Raw genomic sequence first — 6,795 nt, 5'->3', positions numbered from 1 at the left:
CCCCCCCCCCCCCCCCCCCCCCCCCCCCCCCCCCCCGGTGCATGGCGGCCTCCCGTCAGCTGCATAGATGCCCCTAGAGGGCTTCCTCGGCCCCTGGGCTGCCCACATAGGTGCAAAAAGCATTTAGAAACCAGAGCTCCGGGTCTGGGGGGGGCGCTCTCCAAAGCCCCCAGCCTTCCCCCTCCGTCTGCTCTTAGTTAAGTAAACACACTGCTCCATCCCTGGCGCTCTTTGACTCTCTGCTTCTCTGATCTCTGGAGTCCTGTCTCTCACTCAGAACCACCTTGAATCTCTCTGTCCGTGGCTCTGTCTCAGTCTATCTCTTGCACCCTCTTCACCAAGTTTGTCGGGAGAATAAAATACCATCGTGAATGTGAAGCTTCAGAGAGTGACGGATCCTGATGCCAAAGACCGTTGTTCCATCATGAGTCTCCGGTCTTTCTTCCTAAAAAATTAAAAAATAATAATAAAAAGGAGGAAAAGACGATGAGAATGAACATTATAAATGCGAGGCTGGGGTCAGGGCATCGTCACTGCCCCATGAGAAAGGCTTGTTTCCTCCCGGTTTCCAGTGTCTCCCCCCGTGAAAAATCCTCTCCTTCTGTCTGACAGCCTGTCGTCTGTAGATGTCATCAGATGGACACTCCAACTCTCACTTTCTCCAAACGCACCTTTTAACCTTTCCCAATCAATGCCTCCACCCTCAGCTCCCTGCGCTATTCATCGGAAGACTCTGATTTCTTGCCTTGAATAACCATCTTCTAAACATCAAACTCGTCGCCTTCCCCAAGATGGCCAGTGACTTCCAGGCTGCCATCTTGCCCCCTGGCCCTGCCCCTCCGTCAGTCCCCGTGGCACCCACTCTCGGCCCACCTCCTTCTCACTGTTTGCCCCCAGGAGAAAGCATGCTGGCTGCACGGCTCAAGCCTGACACTGGTATGGGCGCTGGGATCAGCATGCAGCAAGCTCACGGTGTCCCCGGTCCGGGCGCACGCTGCCCCTGACAGATGTAACCACCTCCCCGCCTAGAATACACACACGCCCTCCAGTGCATGCAGAACTGCCCACTGCCTTTCTTTGTGATCATGTAGCCAAAAATAAAGTAGGAATATCCAGGAAAAACTGGTGGCCTGGGTTTTTCCTTTCTGGTTTCTGGAAGTGCTTCCTTCCCATCAGGATACATGATGCTATTTGGAGAGTCAGTGTTTAAGGAGCATCTGCAGCTACGTCCCAGCCCTTGGGGTTACTGCAGTGGACAAGGCAGATGTGGTCTGTGGCCATGTTGGCCGACTCCACACCCTCTTAGAAGAATACTTTTTGCTGGTGCCCACCCAACAGGGGGCCAGCATCTGGTGTGGAATTAGACAATGTCAAGGCTCAAAGAGACGAAGAGTTGAGCCAGGGCCTAGTTCAATCACCTCACTTATCTGACAGAGGAATAAGCCAAAGCCCAGGGAAGGGACTGACACGGCCAACGGCTCACGGCAGCAATGCCGGGAAAGGAGCTGTTTCACTGGACTCCTGGTGCAATGTCCTTAACACGCTGATTAATAATACCACAAATCATCAGTGCCTCCTTTATGTTCTAGCACTTTCCATCCTGCAAGGAGTCTTCACAGATGGCCCCCCACAGTCCTGAACATGAGCTGAGGAGGTAACTAACTTCCCACGGGGATTCTTAATCTCGCCAAGATCTATCCCGAAAGTGTTTAAGTAATTTATCAGGAATGTCAGTTACTTCCCAGAAGGAACCATCAGTTCCATCCACCAGATGGCCAAGTCAGAGACAAGATCTTTTCCTTATCCCCAAAAGAGTGGTTCTCAATCCTGGGGAAGAAATAGGTATATTAGGGTCACCTGGGGAGATTTTCTTTTCAAACTACCCCTGCTCTCCCTGCCACTCCGCCCCCAGGCCCTAAATGTGCCCTGGGGACAAGGTGTATATTTGAACATATTTCCTAGTTGATGCCTTGTGCTTCCCACCTCCCTCATGACTTTGCCAACTGCCCTACAGTCCATCTGTTTTTCCTACAATTTAGCCAGTTGCCAGCAGGTGGAAAGAGGTATCAGTTAGGGCCATGCAGCCCCCTCCAGGAGCGGCAGGAGACCCTGGTCGCCCGGTGCTCACGGCAGACATCACTAATCTCTCCCTACACTCATAGCAGACGTTGCTAATCAATATGGCATCTTCCCCACAGAGCCGGCTAGCAGCCTCTGAATCCTTCTCAACACAGCATTCTAGGCAGCCACCAGCAGTCAGTCGTGTGCAGTTGAAAAGAAAGCTAATTTCCATCTCTAAAATGGTTGATCTCCTTCCCCAGGTATGTGGACATGCCAGAGAGGCCCAGATGAATATACATGAGGAGAGTTTCCATAAATATGGGTATGCCTGGCCTGGCTGATGTACCTGCTTCAAGCTGAATTAGGGCCAAGGAGGGACTGCGGAATGGAAGGACTTGACGTAATGCAGGACATAACTTCCTTGTTCTAATGGAGGAGATATGTCAAAGGTCATTCCTTATCTGAGAATGTGGATATTCTCCTGCATAGGTTGGCTCTGCATGACATCATTAACCTTATTCCCAAGTATATCCCAAGGAACAGGGACAGTATAGCCAGGCCTAATGTTATCATTTCCTCTAAGGGGCGCCTGGGGGCTCAGTCCGTTAAGCATCCGACTCTTGATCTCAGCTCAGGTCTTGATCTCAGGGTCGTGAGTTCAAGCCTCGAAATGGGCTCCATGCTGGGTGTGGAGCCTACTTTAAAAAAATAAATAAATAAAAATAAATAAATAAAATAAAATTGATCTGATACTGGTGGGTATTCTAGAGAATAGATCAGTAAACCAGTCCCAGCCACCTTGGAAAAGGGGGTTGTGGCGTTCAAGGGCTTCTTGTAGCCAAGCGGCTTGCTGCCTGATTTTATCTATATGTATTCTTACTTCCCAGGAGGAGATAATATAGGTGTGGCAAGTGGTGGTGTTAGCTGTCATAGAGACTCGGCCTTGTTCAGCAGGCAATCAGGTAATGAATAAGAGGCGTTTCTATGGAAACGTAAGCAAAACACAGGTTAGGGGCTCCTGGAGACCCGCCTTCCAACTGGCTCCCTGCTCAGCGGGGAATCTGCTTCTCTCTCTCCCTTCTGCTCCTCCCCTGCTCGTGCTCTCTCTCTCTCTCTCAAAAAAATAAATAAAATCTTTTAAAAAAATAAAAAGAAAGAAAGAAAAACACAGGTTAATGGTTGGAGCAAATTACAAACCCGATGTGAGAGTCCTGAGTGCAGCCAGTGAGATTTCTAGATGTCAGGCTGGAATGGCTCAGTCTGGGGGGGGGCACTCAGATGGAGTGGGGGCAGGCAGCCTGAGTTCCTTCAACTCAGCAACAATCTGGTGGGTGTTTCTGGTTTGTAGTTCAAACGTCCCCAGCCATCCTTTTGAGGGGCCTGCAGGGCAACAGGCACTGAGACTGTCAGTATAGGAGCTGCTGAGACAATTTCTCTGAAGTTTATCTCAAGGTGTCCAGCTTCCGTTTGCAAAGCTTCAGGAGAAAGAGCAAGGACTCCAAGACAAGAGAGTGGGAGAAGATCAGGAACCTGAGTTTGGAGAGTCATTGCCAGACATTCAAGGAAACCAGAAGGATTCAGGATCCAGCCCAGTTTTATAGGCAAACAGCAAACACTCAAAGATAATTAACCAGAACCAGAATCTGACAAACATCCACAGTGTTATTGAAACATAATCTTTTTCTCTAAAGTCGCTGTCCCATTAAAGATAGCCAAATGAAGACTAATGTGTTTGTTTGTTTTTTAAAGATTTTATTTATTTATTTGAGAGAGAGAACGAGCGGGGAGAGGGGCAGAGGGAGAGGGAGAAGCAGGTCCCCACTGAGCAGGGAGCCCGACCTGGGACTCGATCCCAGGACCCTGAGATCATGACATGAGCCAAAGGCAGACGCTTAACAGACTGAGCCACCCAGGCCCCCCCCCCAGACTAATATATTTGTAAAATATGTCCAGTTTTAACAAACTTGGTTTAATTATTTACAGAAGCACAGCAAGAATAGTGATTGACCATATAGGGTTTTTTTTTTTCTTTCAATCTGCTCTGCTGGGACTTTTTATAAGGAATTTGAGATTGAGCCTGTAACAGTATTAAGGCCAAGAGCCAAATCAAATATTTGCCATCAGACCCGCCTGTCATACCTGTAGATTTAGGTGAATTCCTCTCTTCATGAGGTCCTCCAAAACTTCCTAAGTTTCCTGCATCTACCAGGAAGTGACATTCTTTATGCACCTGTAAGGCTGCTGGGAACTCTAAGCAAGGTATGAGGCTGACATTTCCAAGGAGGTCTATTAGCTCCATAAAGTCAACCTAAGTTCCTTCAAGCAGTCTGGCCATATCTGAGTCTATGTATGTCTCTCTCAAAGGTGACATTCCAGTCAAAGCCTTGGTAATAATATAACCAATGTTTCCAGTGGTGTCCTGTTATAAGGAGAACAGATTCTTCTGCAAACAATCATAATTACCATGGAAGAAAGAATTCACTGAGAATTTTTGAATTCTGGAGGGTTTAAAAGATAAATGTTTCCCTTTATTCACCAATGAATATTTTAGCAAATTTCTGTAAGTCATGGATATCTTAAGAGAAAAAATTTCCTTAAATCTGGAAGAGCAAACGGCTGAGAACCAGCCATGCTTCAAACAAGAGTCATAAAAAACTACAGTCATCTTCCTTGATTTGTTCAGTCCTGTGTTATTAATTCTTGTTCTGTTGGACTGCAGTTTTTCCATTAGTTCTAGAAATTCTTAGTTTAGTTTTTGGATTTTAAAGATATCTTCTGTGTTTGTTAAAAGTCCTTCTCATGAATTTCCTTGAAGCTGAAACATAGTTCTCAAGAACATCAGAACACTAACTATAAATGACCAAAGACCTGAAAAACGGACGGGGTTAAAAAATCCGATGAGAGTTCATTCTAATGCACTTGACAAGGAAAGTTGGTTGTTTCTGTGACACACACAGCACTTTCATAATTAGAACTTTAAGTGATGACATTATTGCAGGACGTTTTAAGATTTTCGGAATTTTATCTACTTTCTGGAATAGTCATAGCATTTACCCACATAATATAACCTAAGAAGGTTTATCAGTGTGTGTTTGACAACGCTTCCCATGTACCTTCACATACTAAATAAATAAACCTAATTAGTCAAAAAGACTTTATTTAGAATTTGAATTTGGGGGAAGTCTATTAAAAAATATCAAAAGGTTTTAAAGCATGTCCTAAATAGGATTACAGATTACTATAAAACTTAGTATTTAAATATTTATTTAACCAAGGTGTCAATAAGAGATTCGAAAGGCAAATACACAGGGCTACGTAGTTGTTAGCAAAATTTAGCTCCTTTAATATTGAGAAGATTCTGTTTTCTTAAGTAATCAAGGACCTGAGAGAAACAAATATAGAAACCTTATTTTTCTGGGCAGATAAAGAAAAAAAAATTTGTTCATAATTTCCAGTCAAAAGCAGACCAACAACCCAGGAAAAACTTGTATTTTTAACAGAGAGAAAAACCAAACTTTAATTTTATACCAGTGTGCTTTTAAAGCTCATTTATTCCAATCTTGGTCCATCCTGACCACAAAGCTTGCTCTTCACAAACCTTCTAAACTTTCTTTTTTATTTAGATTTTGTCCTAAGACTTCCCTTTCTAAAAGAGTCTCGTTTTAGGACAAAATTACTTTCTTTTCCCTCAACAAATTCTTATTCCTTTTGAAGATTTTATTTATTTATTTATATGAGAGAGATGAGAGAGAGTGAGAGTGAGCACATGAGTGGGGTGGGTGGGGGGCAGAGGTAGAGAGAGAAGCAGACTCCCCACCAAGCAGGGAACCCAGGACCCTGAGATCATGACTTGAGCCGAAGGCAGATGCTTAACCGACTGAGCCACCCAGTCACCTCTTACACCTTTTGAATGTATTTCCTACTTTTCTACATATGGAGTTATTTTCCTTATCATTTCCAATAATCTCAATTACACGTATCAGAATTTTACCTCTTACAAACCTTAGTCTCTAGTGAAAACACTGTGAGCATTACACCAGAAATCTTTAGATTCGCAAATCTATGAATACATTTCATAATTTCTAAAAACGTGTCTTTTCATAGTACAACTTCTGATAGAGCATAAAACATGTTTATGAGCAGACCCAAGTATCTTTAGTTCCCCAATAATAAGAAGCCAAAAGCAGACAAACCTATGCTCAGTAATTAATGTTTCAGTATTTTATCTGGAAAAGACTTAGATATCCAATGAAACCAACCCAATTTATCATTTAACCTGGCAAAACTTTAATGTTCTAAATTACCAAAGATTTTAGAAGCTATTTAAAACTTGATCTATAGAGGCTCCTGGAGGGCTCAGTCAGTGGAGTGTGTGACTCTTGATCTCGGGGTTGTGAGTTTGAGCCCCACGTTGGGTAGAGATTACTTAAAAATAAAATCTTTTTTTTAAGTTTATCTATAAACCTTTTTTAATTTTATTTTTAAAAAGATTTTATTTTATTAATAGAGAGCAGCAGAGGGAGAGAGAGAAGCAGACTCCCCACGGAGCAGGGAGCCCACCATGGGACTTGATCCCAGGACCCAGGATCATGATCTGAGCCGAAGGCAGACACTTAACGGACGGAGCCACCCAGACGCCCCTATAAAGCCTTTTTAAAACGTAATTTAGGGGCGCCTGGGTGGCTCAGTTGGTTAAGCGACTGCCTTCGGCTCAGGTCATGATCCTGGAGTCCC

This window comes from Phoca vitulina, unplaced genomic scaffold (genome assembly GCF_004348235.1).
Source record: "Phoca vitulina isolate PV1807 unplaced genomic scaffold, GSC_HSeal_1.0 scaffold46, whole genome shotgun sequence".
Lineage (NCBI taxonomy): Eukaryota > Metazoa > Chordata > Mammalia > Carnivora > Phocidae > Phoca > Phoca vitulina.
Note: the sequence above shows the minus strand (reverse complement) of the source record.